The sequence below is a fragment of the Malaclemys terrapin genome, chromosome 1 (genome assembly GCF_027887155.1).
Source record: "Malaclemys terrapin pileata isolate rMalTer1 chromosome 1, rMalTer1.hap1, whole genome shotgun sequence".
Classification (NCBI taxonomy): Eukaryota; Metazoa; Chordata; order Testudines; family Emydidae; genus Malaclemys; species Malaclemys terrapin.
The window spans coordinates 32,605,833-32,629,094 of record NC_071505.1 but is presented as its reverse complement, the minus strand read 5'-3'; the positions used below and the strand labels follow the sequence as shown (position 1 = coordinate 32,629,094).

At 39.9% G+C, this 23,262-nt stretch overlaps 1 long non-coding RNA gene across 1 annotated transcript; it reads right to left on the bottom strand.

Annotated features, from left to right (window-relative positions):
- Positions 1-342: 342 nt before the first annotated feature.
- LOC128830542 (uncharacterized) lies at positions 343-19,745 on the bottom strand. The gene is made up of 3 exons (XR_008443601.1): positions 19,625-19,745; positions 2,486-2,593; positions 343-535 (listed from the first exon to the last, which is right to left on the bottom strand). It is a non-coding gene; the product is annotated as an uncharacterized LOC128830542 (long non-coding RNA).
- Positions 19,746-23,262: the final 3,517 nt, after the last annotated feature.

The following is a 23,262-nucleotide window of genomic DNA, read 5'->3' as shown; positions in this document are numbered from 1 at the left end:
TTCAGGCCCCATTCCCACACTTACCCCAGAGGCTGGGTACTGTGGGTTAACTGCAGAAAGGTTTCCACAAGATTAGGAGTGGGGGAAGAAAGTAGGTTTCCTACATCCCAGGTTCAGGTAACTGCTACCAACACCCAGCTTTGAACTTGGAAACTTTATATTGTGTTACTCCGCACTCTACTCCCTATTCCACGGACTCTGTCCCCAGGATCTTGCGTGCTTGCTGATAAATATAGTTCTTTGAAGGCCACTGCAAGAATATCCAGCCACCACTACTCCACTCCAGAGTTGGTTAATGAACTTTTACTTTATTACTTACAAGTAAACCCATGAATGAACTCATTTACTGTTCATCTCAAGCATAGAAAGGCCCTGTTTCAAATCCCAGTTCAGACTTCCTTCTTAGACGCTACTGGGTCCTACATCCTCTGAACTGGATCTCCGTGCCGTCTTCCTGGTATCCTGGATTCATACAGTGCCAATGGACTAGTCTCTGATGTCTCGAGAATCCATTCCTGAAACCTTCTGCCAAGTCCTGAAAAAAAAAAGAAAAAAAATTTTTAGATAGCAATCCCAGGCTCTCTTCCTTCTCTCAGGCCTTGCTGAACTGGCTCTTAGCAGCACAGTGGGCCTTTACAGAGTCCTCAGATGTTAAATCACTGGCTCATGTCCAACCACAGGGTTTACTTCCTACAACCCCATACATAAAATAACATTTTCTGAACACATTACTTAACATTTTTTCACAGAACCCACAGAGCTGACACTCTCTACATCCCTAGCAAGTTCTGCTGGAGGGGGCTGCCTTTAACCTGAATTACCAGAGCTGTGAGTATGTCCTATACTGCCTGAGTCTCTTGTAGACCCAATTGGGATTTAGCTATACATGAAATGACACTAATTGTCTAACAGAGTTTTATTTTGCTGAGCATGAGGGAAATAAGGTATAAAAAATAGACACCATTGTATAGGTCTCTCGACTAATTTCAATTATATTATTTAAAAACAATGGGTGAGATTATATACTGAACTTCTAAGAGGCACCACAGAGTATTTGCAGTCCAGGAGGAGGGAGGCTAAGGTGGTTTAAGTCACTATATGCCCCCTGATTCTGAGCTGTTCCGGGGTCCAGAGCAGCTCCTGGCATAACTTAACCCCTCAGACCTGTGTAAGTTACAGCAACCTGTCCCGAATTTTCAATGTGTGTTAGCACTGCCCAGATTCTTAACAGCATCATGTGTTGCATTTCTACCCCTAGCATGCCAGAGCTGGCAAGGGAATCCTAGGAAGACAGACTGACGTTATCTCCTTTAGCTGGATCCAGGCAGCTAGGGCTCCCTTCACCTCAGTCTGGCTCTTTGACCCAGCACAGCGGCCAGAGCACTGGTGAGCACTTCAATCAGTGAGTCTACTTTTCAAGCTGTATTTGAAAATAATACAAAGCTCAAAGAATGTCTGGCACTAGAGCACATTTTGGTTCTTGCTTTTCTGCACTTAAAATGTAAATGGACTAGCTTTTTAGTTGTCTTTCATGTCTGGAGACCTGAGGTCAAATCTGCCCATGGTTAGATGTGATAATGAGATTGGTGATCCCAATTTATTGCTTAGTTAAATTTAACTATGGTGTTGCTCCACCATAAACTCTGGGATAATTTAGCACGACTGGGAAAGTTCTGTTAGGAAAAGCACCTAGACAGTTCTAGGTCAAGGTTCAGTGTCACTGGCAAAGGAAAGTGGAAAACTTTATGTATTTTGATCACCATCATGCTGTCATTTTTGATGACCTCAAAAGTCCCCAGATATACCCAACATATTTTGTGAATTAAAAATAAAATGCATGCAAATTTACTGGAACATTCTCTTGCCCCCTGGGCTGAGCATATCTTATATATCAATGTTTTTACCTGGAGCACATTTCTAACAACTCTGTTATTAACCACTCAAAGTCATTATTATGAAAATACTGATATCTCCTTAACAATTGCAGTGTTAGTGTGTGTGCCTGCAATCCAACATTTTATTTAAAAGAGGAGATTCCAAATAAAAGGTATGTGAAGAGACAGAGGCATGTGGCCAAAATTTTCAAACACAGGTACCTAAAGTTAGGCACTTACGTTCATAGTAGGGCACCTAAACGTGCTGAACACTGTAGTTTCCTTTCACTGGGGTGTCGAGCTTTAGACATCAAGTCTGAGAATTTTGGCCATAATGTAAAGAGAGAAGAACCCATAAAAATATCAACTAATATCAAAATAATATCATGGCTAATAATTGTAATGAGAGACGGGGAAATCATTGGGAACAATTTATGTGGCTTTTTTTTCTGGCAAATGAACTGGAAATAATTTGCAAAATTCTTAACTGTAGCTGTTTGTTAATTTAATTGTAAATGTAGTGAAATTTTGTAGGTTTGTGGGTGAAAAAAAGTAGGGTGCAACAACAACAGAATTAATTGGAGCTGCACCAAACATCTAATTCTTCTTACCTCAGGCAGTGGAAGTACAATTGAAGTGATCTTTCATCAAACTTTACCCAGGCTTCTCTCACAGCAACACAGTATCTTTTAATCCAGAAATGAGTCACAGCACTTGCCCTGAGAAGAACATAAATACCTCAGTTAGACTCCATTTATACAAGACTATGCAAGTTAGGGGAGCAAGGGGAATCCAAGACTATCTTTTCATACCTCTCTTATAAAAGCCATTTTCTTTTCTTTTTCCTGGAGGAATGCAGTAAAACTGCAGATGTATACATACTGTAGAAAGCACAGAAATCCCCAAGCACATTCCAATTATGAATATGTGATTTATATTTTATGGGCAAAAAGAGTTATTTCCCCAAGCACGTTGTTTTCTTTTATCTGTGTGCTTCCTTTAATCCTGTCAATAACCCAGCATGCAGCTGCATTCTGCTCATAGATTTTTTTTGGAAGATAATAGAAATGAGCATGCACTGTAGATAGAACTATTCATGGGTAACATAAAAATACCTGCTGTTCATCAAGATTTCTGCTTGCTAATTAACCACAAAAATTGGCTTTAAAAAAAAAAACCTAAAATTGTGGCAGGTAACTAGCATGAAAAATAAAATGCACTTCTCAGTTAGAGCTATAATGGAATGCCAGAATTACATCTATGTACTAAGGAACCAGAAATGTTTACTTATTATTCATGGGTTGAAAGAGCATTTTAATATCTATATCATTCTAACAAGCATAAAACGATTTGGCACAATGCAATATGCAACACAATGGGAGTTTGAAACAAAATCATTGGGAGGCAGCAAATTCACAACCTTAACTTATGTTGGTGATAAAGAAGAGAATAGCTGAATGCATTTGACACAGTTCAGATACTACGTGCTAAAATTCACTCTTCCTGCACAAATCACAAAACCCTATCTCTGTGAGGGTTGAGGGATGGGAGGGGAGATGGACTTTATTTCCCAGTCAGTATGGAGGCTGTTGAGATGCAAAGAGTTAAAATTGGTTAAAGGAATCAAATGCATACAATAATTGCAAAGTTCTTGGTTCAGGCTCTTAGCAGTGGTGGAATAAACTGTTGACTTAAGTCAAGTCTCTGGTTGCTTCCAAATCATTGGAAGGTCCTCAGTCCCTGGGTTAGAATGCTCCCATTAGTATAAGTCTATAGTCCAGAGGTCTGAGCAGGAAAGAGGCAAAATGGAGATGTTCCCAGCGCCTTTCATAGCTTCTACCATGCGGAGGGAAATCCATTGTTTCAAACAAAGCCCTCAGCACAACTAGTGGAAAATTACAGGGAAAAGATGGAGTTACAAGGGCAAGTCACATGTCCAAGCATGACTGCACTTAGTCATAGCAGGAAAGTCTATTATCTGTAGATAGGCGTCTCCCATGGTCCATTGTGAGTTGAATGTGTTTTAATGGGCCATTCAACTCAAATAGTTCCTTCACAATGTGCTGGCTAAATATCTTGTTGGTGCTACCCAGAATCAAATACCTTAGAAATGCAGGTATATAGTTAATATTCCTAACTTCAGCTACAAAAATTATACATGCATACAAATAGCATAATCATATTCATTCATAGACATCTTTCCACAGACATCTTACATGCCACATTTTGTACAAGATTTGTTGCAATTATATAACAGTGGTAGCAACAATGATCTACATGGTCATATTTTATCAGATAACATCACACCCCCAACGCAAAATTGATGCAGGAGGGGGTGTCCCAGAAACTGCTGAATGCATCATAGGAACTTCCCATTCTTGGTTCTGTATTACTACAGCTTCTAACCCAATATTAGAAGTATCAGTGTATAACATAAAAGGTTTATCAAAATCATGTTTGCCTCATAGCATTAGATCGTTGTGCACAAGGAAAAAACATATTGTGACCCAGTTTTATAGCTGCTATACAGACTGAACTCCCACTGAATGGGAACTGTGTGTGTCACGTGGTTGCAGATGTGCGCTTTTAAGGATTCAATTATTTTTTTCCCATAGATTTTTAGTATCAGGTGACACAATAGATTATTATGGACACTTTGCTTTAAAGAGGTAACGAGAATATCCACAAAAATCAGAGCACCATACATGGCAGGTATACCCTTAAATTAATAGTGGATGGCGGTATTTTGCTACCAAAGACATTACCAGCCCACATGAAGACTGAAGGTGAAATGGGCTGGTGATTATTCTTTCATTAGTTGGTGAACACTAGCAGTATGGTCAGTGGTGTACAGAATGTAGACTGATATGGTCCTTGCTATAAGAAGCTGTAACCTTATTGATGTGTTGATGTATTGATTAATCTCTTGATTGATTAATCTGACTGCAGTGGTTAGTAATGGTTTGGTCTCCTAAGGGTTACAGTATCAGAAATATTTTTATCAGTATCATTAGAATGGGAGCCCCTAGAAGCACATGAGAAATAACTGCAATTTATCCCACGTCCTTTTATTAACAAATCTGTTAAGCAGATAAACAATCCCACAAACAATGAATAGCAGATAGAGAGAGAATGGAAAATCTTTAGCCCTATGACTGATGTCACTCACATCTCCTGCTGGAGGACCTTGGTGTGGCAGTTATTTTTATCATTCTCATCATCACCATCACCACCAGTGGTTGTTATCTTAGAGTCTCCCCGTGCATTTTTCCTCAACACCTGGGCAACACCTTTTATCCTGTGATATATACCCCTCTGCTATGTACATTGGCCAAACCAGACAGTCTCTAGACAAAAGAATAAATGGACATAAATCTGACATCAAGAATTATAACATTCAAAAACCAGTTGGAGAACATCTCCTTGGACACTCAGTAACAGACATAAAATTGCAATTCTTCAACAAAAAAACTTCAAAAACAGACTCCAATGAGAAACTGCAGAACTGGAATTAATTTGCAAACTGGACACCATCAAATTAGGCCTGAATAAAGACTGAGAGTGGATGGGTCACTACAAAAACTAATTTCCCCCTGCTGATACTCTCACCTTCTTGTCAAATGTTTGAAATGGGCTACCTTGATTACACTGGCCTCATTAGCACTACAAAGGTGATTTCCACCCCTTCTTGTCAACTGTTGAGAATAGCCCACTTCCACCTTAATTGAATTGGCTTGTTAGCACTGACCCCCCACTTGGTAAGGCAACTTCCATCTTTTCATATGCTGTGTATTTATACCTCCCTACTGTATTTTCCACTCCATGCATCTGATGAAGTGGGTTTTAGCCCACAAAAGCTTATGCCCAAATAAATTTGTTAGTCTCTAAGGTGCCACAAGGACACCTCGTTGTTTTTGCTGATACAGACAAACACGGCTACCACTCTGAAACCTGTGGCCATGGGAGGTTATCCTTCAATATAAACAAAGACAATGAATGTGAGGGTATACCTAGAAAGCAAAGAAGATAACCCATCTTTCTGCACCTGTGTATATATATATATATATATATATATAAGTAAATGGACAGCACGTTTGCATTCATAAAAATGAAATCTCAACCAGCTTTGGTTGAAAACACTGCAGAGGGCATTGCGTGAGATAAGTGTCTTTAGACAGGAGGTTACCTTTTAGTTAAGCTTAGTCTCTAGAAAGTGTGTTATGCTTCTGTTTTCTATGTTACCATTTGTTTCAAGTGATAGTGAGTAAGAATACTGGACTCTTGAATCTTTGATAATAAACTTACTCTTTTTTCACTATGAATATATCTAAGCCCTATGGTGTTAAGCAAAGTGCTGATCCTAAGTTGAATCTTACAAGCTGATATATTCTGTTCTTCTTGGCACAATGGACATGGTATTTCTGTGAATAGTCAGTACCATGGGCTGGATATCACTAGGGGAACACTTCAAAGGGACTCGGAGACTGGGGTGCACCTATTTTAAACTGCAAGTCAAAGTAAGGGCTGGCATAGCCCAGAACAGAGTGCTTGAGTGGCTAAGAGGCTGGTGATGCTAGGAAGCTGACAATCAGTTAAACACAAGCAATACTTCCTCATGTTGGAGGCAGGAAGTAAATAGGTGACACGCAGTCCTGGGAACCCTGTAAACAGTCACAACTACATCAGACATAAATTTCAGTGTGTGACTAGAAGATGAGTTTAACATTAAGCAGTGTAATGACCCTATGTTCTGGAACTGCATTATCAGAATTCCTTTTGTTAAAAGTGATTGGCAGTTAATTCTTGTTAACATAACACACACACACACACGCACACATGATAAATAGCAAATATGTAAATAAAATGTAATTCAATAATATGTCATAATGCAATTTTTTCATAATTGGTTTAGGAGTGTGGGGATTAGAAGAAGGGCTGGAGATGGCCTGAGTGTCAAGCAAAGGTGACTTCTAGTTTCAGTAACATTTCTGATGCATTGATGGAGAGGAATAGAGAAGTCATGAGACTGGAGACAAAGAAATGTCTGTAGTCAAAGTGAGAAATCATTAAGACCTGAACAAAAGTTCTGACAGAAGGAGTAGAGAAGAATTGATGAGACCAAGCCCAGGTCTGGAATAGAATCTTGCCTCTGAGACCCATGTTTAGTTTAGGTTTGTGTTGGAAGTAGAGATATTTTAAATGTCAAAGTTCTTTGCATCACTTGTGTTCTGAAAAAAATAGAACAAAGCTAATATTAAAAATATTGACTATACCTAACCTACACTGTAACTGATATGTTTTCTGATAAACAGTATAAGTTTCCTTCAACCTAAATTGCAGCAAAGGTATCAAGCACTTATCAGACCATTTTGCTCTGAAATAATGATAGCATTTTTGTATAAAGTGTACGTGATGTGTGTGACACAGAAGATGAAACATTTGTTTATCAAAAGCATGGGCCCAGAGTTGGCAAACCCCACTGCAATCAAATCTGTTTGTTTAGATCTTTCTTTTTCCTCAAGTAGTAATAATACTAATTTGTAGGTACAGTAGATAGTATTTCCCGTGTTTCGTTGTTGTTTCTCTGGTAATCCTGTCATTTCATTTAAAGCATTTTTTGTTGTTGCTTCTGTCTATTTCTAGTCCTCTAAGAACCTGATTATACTGTAAATTGTACCACTATACTTCAAGGCAGTAGGATGTTTCTAACAGGAATTTTCAATCCCTTCTCAAACCTAGGAAGGAAGTACTTATTTTGCTATTTTGTTACACATCACAAAGTCAAAATACAGAATTTAGTTGGAAACTTTTCAGGCTCAAGTTCTGTTTGTCTAGGGCAAAATATGAATTTTGAGCTGCTGAATAGATATATAAAATGTTTACATGTATATGTATACATGTAAATATTTTCATTTACAAAAGTGTAAAAATTTACATTTTCCCTTAAATTGTTCTTGTACAAAGACAAAACATTTTCAATAGAACAGGTTGTTAATAAATTAAGGAAATAATATTTTAAGTACACTTGAAAACCAGTGGTTCGAGTTAAGGAGAAAATGTTTGTGTGAAGGACAAGGGGCTGATATGAATTCTGTATGTGACCAGGCAATTGGTAATGTTTACTATATGACTATCTACATGTTATTGTATGCATATAGTGGTTTATTTAGCAGGCTGTTAGCAGGAAGATAACATAATTGATCTAGTATCAGAGGGGTAGCCGTGTTAGTCTGAATCTGTAAAAAGCAACAGAGGGTCCTGTGGTACCTTTAAGACTAACAGAAGTATTGGGAGCATAAGCTTTTCCATTACTTGCATCTGAAGAAGTGAGGTTCTTACCCACGAAAGCTTATACTCCCAATACTTCTGTTAGTCTTAAAGGTGCCACAGGACCCTCTGTTGCTTTTTATAATTGATGTAGATAAAACACCTTGCTGTAAATAGGTCAGGAGGTTAAGAAACAATACTTGACCTATGCTATTAGGTGCTAATTCAAAGGTCAGGCCAAAGTTACACAGCTGTTTTGCTAAGGCTGAGAACTAACAGACCAAAAGGAAACTAAACATTAAAACGTTAGAGGGTCCTGTGGCACTCTGTTGCTTTTTACAGATTCAGACTAACATGGCTACCCCTCTGATAATTAAAACGTTGCCATCTAGAAAGAGGGGAGGGCAACTGTCAGCAAGTTGCTCACAAGGAGCAGAGTGACACTGAGACTGGCCATGAGAGAGGGTCTGACGCAGTAGGGATGGTAAACTTAGGTAAGACAAATATAGGTATAGACTATGCAGTGTTATTGTAGCTATGTTGGTCCCAGGATATTAGAGAGACAAGGTGGGTGAAGTAATATCTTTTATTGGATCAACATATTTTGGTGAGAGAGACAAGCTTTTGTGCCGACACAGAGCTCTACTTAAGAGTGTCACAGCTAAACACATCCGAAGAAGTGAGGTTTTTACCCACGAAAGCTTATGCCCAAATAAATCTGATAGTCTTTAAGGTGCCACCAGACTCCTTGTTGTTTTTGTAGCTAAACACAAGGTAAATACAGCTAAATACTTTGATGTAAGGAGGCTGCCTGGTCACTGCATTAATCACTGGTCAGAGCTCCCAAGGGGTAAGCTGGCAGGTGCCAAGCCCAAGGCTTGCTGAGGAATCCCAGTTGGGGGGGTGCAACCTGGTGACCTAGTCCAAGAGTGGGAGAATGGTAGGATAGAATCATATGGTGGAAGGGATCTTGAGAGGTCATGTAGTCCAGTCTCCTGCACTCACGACAGGACTAAGTATTATCTAGACCGGGGTCGGCAACCTTTCAGAAGTGGTGTGCTGAGTCTTCATTTATTCACTCTAATTTAAGGTTTCACGTGCCAGTAATACATTTTAACGTTTTTAGAAGGTCTCTTTCTATAGGTCTATAATATATAACTAAACTATTGCTGTGTGTAAAGTAAATAATATTTTTAAAATGTTTAAGAAGCTTTGTTTAAAATTAAATGAAAATGCAGAGCCCCCTGAACCAGTGGCCAGGACCCAGACATTGTGAGTGCCACTGAAAATCAGCTTGCGTGCCGCCTTCGGCACGCATGCCATAGGTTGCCTACCCCGATCTAGACCAGGGGTAAGCAACCTATGGCACGTGTGTCAAAGGTGGCATGCAAGCTGCTTTTCAGTGGCACTCACACTGCCAGGGTCCTGGCCACCAGTCCAGGGGCTCTGCATTTTCATTTAATTTTAAATGAAGCTTCTTAAACATTTGAAAAAACCTTATTTACTTTACGTGCAACAATAATTTAGTTATATATTATAGACTTATAGAAAGAGACCTTCTAAAAATGTTAAAATGTATGACTGGCACGTGAAACCTTAAATCAGAGTGAATAAATGAAGACTCAGCACACCACTTCTGAAAGGTTGCCGACCCCTGATCTAGACCATCCCTTACAGGTGTTTGTCTACTCTGCTCTTAAACATCTCCAATGATGGACATTTCACAACCTCCCTAGGCAATTTATTCCAGTGTTTAATCACCCTGACAGTTAGGAAGTTTTTCCTAATGTCCAACCTAAATCTCCTTTGCTGCAATTTAAGCCCATTGCTTCTTGTCCTATCCTCAGAGGTTAAGAAGAAGAATTTTTCTCCCTCCTCCTTGTAACAACCTTTTATATACTTGAAAACTATGATCATGTCCCCTCTCAGTCTTCTCTTTTCCAGACTAAACAAATCCAATTTTTTTGATCTTCCCTCAGGATTCCATCTCCTGCATTCAGAAAGAAAAGAGAGGGTCCAAGGAACAGCACACCCTGACCCATGGCAGTTAGCAAAAGTCAGAAAAGCTTCATGAAATCCCAAAATTTAAGGTTCTGAAGTTCTGAGAAGCAAATCACCTCTGAGTCCCCATCCCAGCTAAAAAAAGAATGCTTTGGTACAATCAGATTGTAGTTCTGGTTCTGCAAAACTAATAGCTCAGTGAGTGCTGGTTTTGAAAAGTGACACTACAAATGACTTGTCCTTTGAATTCCTACAACATGTAGTATTAATATTTGTTTGATTGTTTGACAGCCAGGAGAAAGGACAATGATTGTAAACATGAAACACTGTATTTGTACAAAATACAAAATTGAGCCTTTTAGCCTGTACTAATTTCTAGGCAGGTCCTGTATTTCTTTCCCACCTACAAGTAACATTTAATTCAGTCACTCCTCCAACTTTAATGGGAATCTTGGTTACACACATGCATACATGAAAAAAGAAAAAAAGTAGCATGAAAAAAAACAAAGGGTCCCGGAAATAAAGGCATGTAGAAAACATATCCAGATCATATGGTGGGTTTTTTAAAAAACACATTTGTAATATCAAAGATACCTAAACCAGTTCCATTAACATTTTTTATTTAAAATCACTTTTGTCCTACTCATTCCCGACAGCCAGCAGCAGATATTTTATGATTGGTTTATAAACATCTAAAAATATGGAGTTATAACAGAAAAATCAGTAAAACAACCCATATTTCAGTATCCTGAGCACAGCTATTATAATAAATTATAGAAAATTGCAAATATTATTGCTATTGCTTAGAACATTTTCATCATTTTGTAAGTTATTGTATCAATTATTGTATATTAGTTATACAAATGGACTACAGTACTGACTTCAGAACTCTGCCATTGTATGGACTTGCATAGAATCATAGAAATATAGGACTGGAAGAGACTGTGATAGGTCATCTAATCTAGTCTTTTGCACTGAGGCAGAACTAAGTATTAACTAGATCATCCTTGACAGGTGTTTGTCTAATCTGATTTTAACAATCCCCCATGACAGAGATTCCACAACCTCCCCACCTCAGCAAGGTAATTTGTTCCAGTGCTTACCTATCCTGACAGAAAGTTTTTCCTAATATCTAACCTAAATCTACCTTGCTGCAACTTAAACCCATTACTTCTTGTCCAGTCCTCAAGGGATAAGGGGAATAATTTATTACCCCACTCTTTATGACAACCTTTTACATACTTTAAGACTGTTATTGTGTCCCCCATCAGTCTTTTCTTCTCCAGACTAAACAACCCCCTTTTTTTTTTTCAATCTTTCCTAATAGGTCATGGTTCTTTTAGAACTTTAATCATTTTTGTTGCTCTCCTCTGGACTTTTTCAGCTTTGTCCACATCTTTCCCAAAGTGTGGTGTCCAGAACTGGAGTAGAGTGGAAGAATTAGTTGTGTCTTGCTTACAACACTCCTGCTAGTACATCCCAGAATGATGTTCACTTTATTTTTAACAGTCTTACATTTTCGACTCATATTTAGTTTATGACTGGGGGAGGAATAGCTCAGTGGTTTGAGCATTGGCCTGCTAAAACCAGGGTTGTGAGTTCAATTCTTGAGGGGGGCCACTTAGGGATCTGGGGCAAAATCAGTACTTGGTCCTGCTAGTGAAGGCAGGGGGCTGGACTTGATGACCTTTCAAGGTCCATTCTAGGAGATAGAATGACCCCAAGATCCTTTTTTGCAGTAGTCCACCATTTCCCATTTTGTGTTTCTGGAATTGATTGTTCCTTCCCAAGTGTAGTACTTTGCATTTGTCCTTATTGAATTTTATCTTATTTATTTCAGACCATTTCTCCAGTTTGTCAGGATCATTTTGAATTCTAATTTTATCCTCTGAAGACTTTGCAACCTCTCCCAGCTTGGTATCATCTGCAAACTCTATAAGTGTACTCTCTGTGACATTATCTCAATCAGGGTTAGATGTGGTATGCTTGTGTTGTTTTTTTATATTCATCCTTCATAATTTGACCTAGATTTCATTTGTTGTATGACTCTTATTTTTGAGTTTCACATCACTGAAGATCTCCTGGGTTAGCTACGGCGGTTTCTTACCATACTTCCTATCTTTCCAATACATTAGGATAATTTAACATAGTCATAGTTTAACATGACATATAGCACCAGTAATCCATTTGTTTTAGCTCCTTCTAATACAACATGTGTCATGTTACATCATTAAGGTCCTGATTCAGCAAGAACTTAATTACAGTGTGGCATATGTTTAAGTGTTTTGCTGAATCAACTGATACTTCATTCTTAGATATATAACTTCCATTGGCTTCAACAGGAGTATTGCATGCAGAAGGAATGCAGGATCAGACCCTTAACTGATATGTCTATCTTTCTATTTTTCATGTTTCTTAAAATTGTGTTCCCAAAAGAAAGATACAGAGATAGCAAATCTAATTTTCTGTTGTTTTATTAAATATCCAGCAGGCAAAGCAAGGCTCCAGTCCTGCAATGCAGTTCGTAACCACTCATGTAGAGTCCTACTGGATTCAATATGGCACTGCATAAGTGCAGGAACCCATGCTAGCAGGTCCTGTTGAGGTATTAGGGCCTATGGCTTGATCCTGCAATTTATTACACACAGGCAGGGCCAGCGCTTCCACTAGGCGACCCGATGCAGTCGCTTAGGGTGGCAGGATTTGGGGGGCGGCATTTTGCCATCCTCGGCGGCAATTCGGCGGTGGGGGTCCTTCCGCTCCGCGTCTTTAGGGCGCTTTGGCGGCGGGTTCTTCACTCACTCCAGGACCCGCCGCCGAAGCGCCCTGGAGCAGAAGGACCCTTGCCGCCGAATGCTCTGAGAAAGAGCGCTGCTGCCTAGAGCAGCAAAACCCCCGGTGCCACTCCTGCACACAGGAAGACCTTTGCGGTCCCACTGACTTGGAGGTTTGAAGATGCTCAGGCCTGCATCCATATGGAAAAAATTACAGTATCATGTAAAATAAGATACAATTGTCCTTAATTCTGTAACCTTTACTGAAATAAGCAAACTTTAATCTCACAAGTGATCATTTCTCATATTATTGGTTTATTTTTTTTATGAATGTGATTGCATTTACATTGATGTTCAAGTCAAGTGTGGTTAGTCTAAATATTTTAACCATCCAATATCTGAGGGAGGAGCGGGCACTGCGTGAGCTCATGAGGAAAACTAGGCACTCTTGCTAATGGATGAAGCCTGCAAGTATATGATCTACATCTTTTAAGTGCTATAGTGGGAAAGAGGAGAGTCATAAAGGCTCCACTTATAGTCATTTGAGGCACATTTGGTCACTTTACATCTGAAGCATTGAGCTTTGCCCACAGATGGCTTAGAAGGTTAAAACTATAAGGCTGGACTATTGGATCTGTCATGAGATAGTCATTGGCTATGGTTGAATCTTGTTCTTGTCTCCTAGTACATTATCTGGAGGTGACACTGGGGTTCTTTAGAGGTGGATAGAAAGCTGGCTCGATCGTCAGGCTCAATAGGTAGTGATCAATGGCTCCATGTCTAGTTGGCAGCCAGTATCAAGCGGAGTGCCCCAAGGGTCGGTCCTGGGGCCGCTTTTGTTAAATATCTTCATTAATGATCTGGAGGATGTCGTGGACTGCACCCTCAGCAAGTTTGCAGATGACACTAAACTGGGAGGAGTGGTAGATACGCTCGAGGGTAGGGTTAGGATACAGAGGGACCTAGACAAATTAGAGGATTGGGCCAAAAGAAACCTGATGAGGTTCGACAAGGACAAGTGCAGAGTCCTGCATTTAGGATGGAAGAATCCCATGCACTGCTACAGACTAGAGACCGAATAGCTAGGCAGCAGTTCTGCTGAAAATGACCTAGAGGTTACAGTGAACGAGAAGCTGGATATGAGCTGACAGTGTGCCCTTGTTGCCGAGAAGGCTAACAACATTTTGGGCTGTATAAGTAGGGGCATTGCCAGCAGATCAAGGGATGTGATCATTCCCCTCTATTCGACATTGGTGAGGCCTCATCTTGAGTACTATGTCCAGTTTTGGGCCCCACACTGCAAGAAGGATGTGAAAAAAATGGAAAGAATCCAACCAAGGGCAACAAAAATGATTAGGGGCTGGAGCACATGCCTTATGAGGTAACTGGGATTGTTTAGTCTGCAGAAGAGAAGAATGTGGGGGTGAATTTGATAGCTGCTTTCAACTACCTGAAAGGGGGTTCCAAAGAGGATGGATCTAGACTGTTCTCTGTGGTACCAGATAACAGAACAAGGAGTAATGGTCTCAAGTTGTAGTGGAGGAGATTTAGGTTGCATATTAGGAAAAACTATTTCACCAGGAGGGTGTGAAGCACTGGAATGGGTTACCTAGGGAGGTGGTGGAAACTCCTTCATTAGAGGTTTTTAAGGTCAGGCTTGACAAAGCCCTGGCTGGGATGATTTAGTTGAGAATTGGTCCTGCTTTGAGCAGGGGGTTGGACTAGATGACCTCCTGAGGTCCCTTCCAACCCTGATATACTATGATTCTGTAATTGTACAAATGGGATACTTTGTTCTAAGATGGTAGATCAGTGGATTAGACACATCTTCAAACAGGGTTAGATGTGGTATGTTTTGAACCTTAATGAGCACTAAACCATTGATTTAGTAGTACTACCAGTCATGAGTAAGGATAACTCAAGAGAGAAAGGGTTTTCAGGATAAGCTTAATCAATCATAAAAGTACAATATTTTCCAAAGTTAATTTTATTTACAGTTTCTTCAAGTCCATAATTTCAAAACAATTTGAACTTTCCAGTGTCCATAGGCACCGAATTCCAAGTAAAGTTCCTCGGCTGGAGGAAGGGGGAAGGAATGTAGTTATAAACTTTTTAAAGTCTTACTCACTTGGTGACCCAACAACTGAAAAGTGCTGTTCTCCTCTTGTAAAGTGATTAGTGCTGTCAGCTTGCACTGAACTCAGAGTTGAGATTGTTTAATACCTTGCAAAATGAAGCCCATAGTTCCTAGCCAATAAAGCATCCTTGTTATTTAACAGTAAGAACAAATACCGCAATGGATTGATGCCTAAATATCTAAACCTCACATTAATGGCCTTGATTTTAAAGCTGTGTGAACAAAGGTAATTGTGTTTCACAGACGATTTTGATATTTCATAATTTGGTTCTTTTCCAATTTGGAATGAAAACCAAAAATTTCAAAATTCTCCATGAAAGGAAATGAAGCCTTGGATTAGAAACAGTCTGCATAGTGGGCTGCTCCAGGGTCACTGGCTCAGGGACAGTCCACATGGCAGACTGCTTCAGATTTATGGACGCTGGAAGCCCTGGGAGACTGAACTGCTAAGGAGTTACGAGCTTGGGAGCCAGGGCTTTCAGACTTCTAGCTCCTCCTCAAACTTCCTGGAAGTCTAAAGGGAGTCGGGAAGCCCTGAATGAGCTGAGAGCCTTGGAGCTTGGGAGCTGGGGCTCTTATGGCTTCCATGTTCCCAGCTCCTCAGCAATCTGCCTAGCGAGCTGCAGTCAGGACCCTGGAAGACCTGGCTGAGTCAAGGACCTCAGAGTCTGGCAGCTGCGGCTCCCCGGGCTTCCAGGCTCCCAGCTCCCTGTTGGCTGACAAGCTGGTTACTGAAGAGCCAGGCTGGTGAGCTGGTAGAAACAAGGCAGGCTTACACCAGAATGCTGCCTCTGTTCCATTGCAATTTCATTGAATTCAAACCATCTCCATAAAATGTTTAGATTTTGATGAACGGGCATTCTCTGGAGGGAAAATGTTCTATCGAACAACTTCCAACCACCTCAATTTAATTCAGGTATGTGCTTAGGATATAAGAATATGCTGTCACTAATCAGTATGATTTCCTGAATTGGATTCATAATTGATTTAAAACCAGATACTTATAAAACAACAAGAATCTGATTTTTCATTGCCCTGCATAGAATATCAGGGTTGGCAGGGACCTCAGAAGGTTATCTAGTCTAACCCTCTGCTCAAAATCCCCCAATGGCCCCTTCAAGGATTGAACTCACAACCCTGGGTTTAGCAGGCCAGTGTTCAAACCACCGAGCTATCCCTCCCGCCTCCAATTGTGTGTGGTCATTTATACCAGTGCAAAGCTGGTGTGAAATGCTACCATGCTCATCTGGTTTGCACAGGTGTACGACTCTGCAATATGGAAGGCAGTGGAGAATCAGTCCCTAAGCAAATAAACATAAACTGTATATAAATTTTATTTTTAAAGTATTTTCAGAGCAGTTAGTGTCAAAAGAAGCGAATGATAAAAAAGTAAGACATTTAGTTATGCATTGAATATATATATACATACTAGTGATAAACTTGTACAAATAAGAATTTCATCCAGGTACCTCTTTTTTTTTCTTTCCCCAGATGGTGATATTTATTATATGAGAGAAATTGCTAAGAGATTAGATCACAATGTTTAGTCTTCTGCACATGTTTATTAATATGTTTAGTGTCCCTAAAACCAAAATCAGTTATTTCATTAAGAGCTCAATAATTTATGCAGAAGCTAAAACAAACCTTGTATTATTATGATACATCTAATATTTCAACCAAGATGCTTTGCTTTTAAACAGCACTAAATTCATTATAGTCAATTATCAAAGAGAAAACCAACAACTAAAGTGTAAGCTTAAATCTGTGAAGCAGTTAACTTGCTTTCCAGTCTACTTCATTTGTTTGGAAGTCTAAAACTTTTAGTAACTTGAGCCAATTTGGTGTGGAGCCAAATAATAAACTACTCAGCTCTAGCTTCCAACTGCATTTAATATCACTTTCTGTTCAGTCAACCAATTTGAACTCAATTAAAGTCCTCCTATAATGCCTTCTCATTTGTGTTAACACAATCTGAAGTACTGTAAATTGAAGCATCATCAGTGTAAACATGTAGATAGCAGATTTGGTAATAATTGCTAGCATATCATTTATGGAAATAAAAAAAATAGCAGTTGGCCTAATACACTTCCTAGTGGAGTACAGACTGGGTGTTGCAATAATCAAGACATTCTTAAAAGTTATCAATGCAATTTTATTAAATTGACAAATATAGTAGCCTCCAAACACCTACATACAATATAAATGGTTAATTTTAATTTTGCATACCCACTGAATGAAAATAATTAAAACCTTGACAATTCCCAAAGATTTGTTTTATATGATATACTGTCAAGTTTCTTTGTGGGTATTTAATTTCCTCTTTATTTTGGCAATCAAAGGCAAGATAGAAATAAATCCATGTTCCTTGCATTTATTATATCATTGTCAACTTTATGCAAAGGAGAAGCGAAGATCTTGCAGGCCCAATTAAGGAACAGGATGTTCTCTCACTTGTGGCCTATTTGGTTATCACAGAAATTATCATTGTGCTTATCATTGTGTAAAGGAATCTGACACTGAAGCTAAATGAGCAATAGTCCAAGGGAAGGGAACAGGCAGCAAAAAGTGAGTTAAATTAAGAAATATGGGATTGTTTGTATATATGTGTCATGATCACTTTACACTATATTATATCCTGTTCCTTCCCCAACATCTGCATCAGAGGAGGCTTATAACACTGGCTGAAATGCTGCAGCTGCTGAGCAGGAGTGGAGGAGTTGGATGCCAGAAGTCTCTATAGCAGAGCTGCATATGCTTAATGTTGTTGAGCTGTGTACCACAGGAGCACACTGCATGTAAGGGATTCACAGATCCAACAGCCATTTTCCTTGCAGAGTGGAGGGGTAGGGACCTCATGGACTACTGTGTACTGAGGCTACAGCATTGTCCCCAGAAACATTTTGCTGCCAATCTGCAGCATGTGGGAAGGAGTCCTTCTCTCCTAGGCCCCAGGGAGATCCCCTGAGCTGTTTGCCGGGACCACAGGCAGTAGCTTAGACTCCAGTAAGAGAGTGGAGGCAGTGATGTTGCAGGAACCTGAGGAGAAGATTCAAGATAGGTATGGTAGTTGGGGCAGCGGGGAGAGTAAGGAGCTGACAGTCCTTTCCTGATTCGATAGGCCCGGAGGCAGTCCATCTTGCTGAGTGAATACCCATTTGTATGAGTGAAGGGTCCAAGCTAAGAGCCTGTATCCAATCACCCTGAACCTTGAGGGAATTCAGATTTGATTCTAAGTTCTTAGGCTTGGGCTCATCTAATATATCTGTGAACTAGATAACCCTGCAAGCATTAGCCTGTTCCTAACTGGAAACAGTGAATTTGTATATTTCTTCCATTTTCTATTTTGCCTCTTTTAAAACTCAATTTGAAAATCTGATGTTGTGGTTTAAAACTCTCAGTTTCTTACACTGCCACTCAGAGAGCCTAAAAAAGTGTTGTGGAGTCTAGCATAGGAAGTGGGGAAAGAAAAAGTGCTAGAGACCCATTCCTGGTATCTCTCCCCACCCTGCTTGCTATTCAATAAGGATTATAAAGAACAGCATACATCTTTCACATCAGTGTGCAACACAAGTTTAAATTCTCCCTATATCCCATGCAAGGTAGGTAAGTACATTTTATTATCCCATTTTTACAGATGGAGAAACTGAGATGCAGTTTGGCTAATGGGTAACATTTTCAAAAGCGTCTTAGGTATATCTACATGGGAGCTGGAGGTGTGATTTCCAGCGTGGGCAGGTATACCTGTACTAGCTCTGATTGAACTAGCATACTACGAATATCAGGGTCGCTGCGGGAAGCATAATGGGCTCACCACCCTGACTACAATCCTATTTGAGACCCTTGTACTCAGAGTGGCTACCCTGTCTTGCTGCCTACGCAGCAGCGGCTACAGTGATATTTTGAGTGTGTTAGTGCGATCCGAGCTAGCATGGCGATGTCTACCTGGGCTGGACATTACACATATAGCTCCAGTGTTAGATATAATTAAGTGACTGGGGTGCCTAGGTACCATTATCAAAACCGACTCAGACACCCAAGTGTCACCTACACCACTTAGGCACTTATGAAACAGTTACCTATAGGGAAACCAGTAAGGCCAGAGCCAGGATAAGAACTAAGGCCTCCTAATACTGTGAACAGTTAACTAGACTGCAATGGCCCTCCAGAATGGAATGGGCTACTGGCAAGACAGATTACAATATCAGGAAATGTGACGTCACACACCATCAAGTTTACCAAGGCAAGCACTGTCCCCATCCCAATATCCAAAAGACGTTAGCCTGTCATCTGGAACATTTGCAAGATTACTTTTGACTTACATGTCAGAAAGGAAGAAGAAGATAGTTAATCATCTTCAGTGATTCTAAGAGGATCAGCTTGCTTACCACATGCTGTGAGCCACAATCACACTTGAGTTTGGTGGATTTAAAAAAAACCAACATTTTTGTTAGCGCAATACATCATGTAAGGGAACAGCTTGAGTGTTCTGTACCATGCAACAGTAAACAAACATATAACAACAGCAAAACCTAGCATCAAAAGCAAAAGGCACAATTTTAAAATTAGCTCACCCTGATCTCTTCTGTGATCTCTTTCCCAACTTGGGTACTTGGAAAGTGTCTTTTCCCTCCAGTCCTTAATCCTGTAGCAGTGGTGTCTGTGCACTAGATTTAAAGTCCTATCCTTTGTGTGCATTCAAAGATAGTGTTGCTTTGCAGGCTGCATCATGCAGGATTATAGGTAATCATTTTCTGTGCTGAAGCAGCACTTCCCTGGCACTAGCGATCTCTAACTGATTAACTATGCACAGGGAAATGTTGGTATCTCTGGGTCTGCAGTCCCCTGAGAAAGCACAAGCAAGAGAAGGCCCTTCAGCTATGCTCTGATGTCTAGGGCCACGTCACTGTGAACATTAAAAAAACAAAAAAGCAGCAGCAACAAAACAAGAGCAAAAAAGTCCCACCAAATCCAAACAAATCAAGCTGTCAGGTCTTGATAGCTCTCCTGTGATCTTCTCTTCAGCCTGGGGGGGCGGGAAGTGGGAGGGGCAGGGGCGGGGCTAGGGCGGGGCTCCTCCCGTCCTCTTTTTTGCTTGTTGAAATATGGTAACCCTAGACAACTTGGAAGAAGTAGGGTTAGTACTGTATACTTCTTTCTCAGGCCTTGATCTGGTTGCAAAGGTAACTGTAGACTGGAATGACAATCATACTATAAAGAAAACATTTTGATTGAAGATTATGTAATGAAACATAATTCCACTCATCGCAGTAGTTGTATGTCTATGTGGCATTAGATAGCAAAGCTTCATAAGCTTCATAAGCCACCAGCACTACATCGTTGTTAGTTTTTGTGCAGTGTTGACAATGTGATCTGTGCTACACATACATGAGGGAACTAAGACAGTTTCTGTCCAAAGAATCTTATCTAACACAGACAACACAAACACAATTCAATTATATTCTTCATTGGGAGAAGGTATTATCTTGAAGCTGTGGCAATGTCTAGGTGAGAATATTGCTGAAAAGTTAAAAGGAAGGAGGATGTATTAAGGCAGGATTTTAAAGACAAAGGTAAATCCAGAGGTAGAATGAAGATGGCAATGGCAGAAGGATGCAAGGGGCAAGTGAGAGGAACTACCCTTTATTGCCTTTTACTAGGGCTGTCAAGTGATTAAAAAAATTAACAGTGATTAATTGAACGATTAAAATAATTAAAATAATTAATCTCGATTAATCCCACAATTAATCGTGCTGTTAAACAATAATAGAATACCATTTATTTAAATATTTTGGATGTTTTCTATGTTTTCAAATATATTGATTTCAATTACAACACAGAATACAAAGTATACAGTACTCACTTTATATTTATTTTTGATTGCAAATATTTGCACTGTAAAAAACAAAAGAAATAGAATAGAATAGAATTTTTCAATTCACCTCATACAAGTACTGTAGTGCAATCTCTTTATCATGCAAGTGCAACTTACAAATGTAGAATTATGTACAAAAATAACTGCATTCAAAAATAAAACAATATAAAACTTTAGAGCCTACAAGTCCACTCCGTCCTACTTCTTCTTCAGGCAATCACTCAGGCAAACACATTTGGTTACAATTTGCAGGATATAGTGCTGCCCTCTTCTTGTTTACAATGTCACCTGAAAGTGAGAACAGGCATTCACATGGCACTGTTGTAGCCAGCTTGCAAGATATTTACATGCTAGATGCACTAATGAATCATATATCCCTTCATCTTCAACCACCATTCCATAGGACGTCCATGCTGATGATGGGTTTGGCTCGATAATGATTCAAAGCAGAGCGGACTTACGTATGTTCATTTTCATCATCTGAGTCAGATGCCACCAGCAGAAGGTTCATTTTCTTTTTGGTGGTTCGGGTTCTGTAGTTTCCGCATCTGAGTGGGGCTCTTTTAAGACTTCTGAAAGCATGCTCCACACCTCATCCCTCTCTGATTTTGGAAGGCACTTCAGATTCTTAAATCTTGGGTCAAGTGCTGTAGCTATCTTTAGAAATCTTACATTGGTACCTTCTTTGTGTTTTGTCAAATCTGCAGTGAAACTGTTCTTAAAATGAACATCATGCTCGGTCATCATCCGAGACGGCTATAACATAAAATATATGACAGCATGCGGGTAAAACACAGAGCAGGAGACATACAATTCTCCCCCAAGGAGTTCAGTTACAAATCTAATTAACACATTATTTTTTTAATGAGTATCATCAGCATGGAAGCATGTCCTCTGGAATGGTGGCTGAAGCATGAAGGGGCATATGAATGTTTAGCATATCTGGTACGTAAATACCTTTCAACCCCAGCTACAAAAGTGGCATGTGAACGCCTGTTCTCACTTTCAAATGACATTGTAAATAAGAAGCAGGCAGCATTATCTCCTGTAAATGTAAACAAACTTGTTTGTCATAGCAACTGGCTGAAGAAGAAGTAGGACTGAGTGAACTTGTAGGCTCTAAAGTTTTACATTGTTTTGTTTTTGAGTGCAGTTATATAACAAAAAAATCTTCATTTGTAATCTGCTCTTTCACGATAAAGAGACTGCACTATGGTACTTGTATGAGGTGAACTGAAAAATACTATTTCTTTTGTCTATCATCTTTACAGTGCAAATATTTGTAATACAAATAATATAAAGTGAGTACTGTACACTTTGTATTCTGTTTTGTAATTGAAATCAATATATTTGAAAATGTAGAAAAAACATCCACAATATTTAATACATTTCAATTGGTATTCTATTAACAGTGTGATTAAAACTGTGATTAATCACTATTAAATTTTTTTGAATTAAACGTGTGAGTTAACTGCGATTAATCAACAGCCCTACTCTTTACCTATATATGAAGGAAGAGGAACAAAGTTTTTTTGACCTTGCTGCAATCTTTTTTTCTCCATTTGAGAAACATTTTTCTTTGTTAAATACTGACTCTTGTGGCAGAAATGCACATTATCTCAATGCCCATGGATTTACAATATTCAGGAGATTTTCAAACTCACTTTCAGGACAGCCATACTGGAGAATCTAGCAGTGACAGTCATTAGGCAGCACTTGGTGTTCTATTATGGATTCCAGGCACAGGCCCCTGTTGAACCACCTGGAGTTCACTGGTCTGCAGGAAGGTGTGTGGCCGCTGCCATACTCTTTAAGATACATTCCTTTTTGTGACTGACCAGCTCTGCTGGCCACTACAGCAGGCTGGGGAGCAGGGCCATTGCCCTACTTCTTCACTTACATTTTCAGATGGCTAGCAGTGCTACCCTTGCGCTAAGAAGAGAACAAAGACTTCAGTTGTGGCCAGACTCTGTGAAAGTGGTAGAGAGGCTGGACAGTCTCCATGCACTCACACAAGGTATTGGGCACAACCTGGTCTTAATTTATGCACCAAATACTCAAAAATTCTTGAGAATTTAGTGCAGGAGTTGGCAACCTTTGGCACGCAGCCCACCAGGATAAGCACTCTGGCAGGCCGGGCCAGTTTGTTTACCTGCTGCATCCGCAGGTTCGACCGATCACGGCTCCCACTGGCTGCGGTTTGTCGCTGCAGGCCAATGGGGGTAGCGGGATGCAGCGGCCAGCACATCCCTTGGCCCGCGCCACTTCCCGCAGCCCTCATTGGCCTGGGACAGCAAACCGCAGCCAGTGGGAGCCGCGATCGGCTGAACCTGTGGA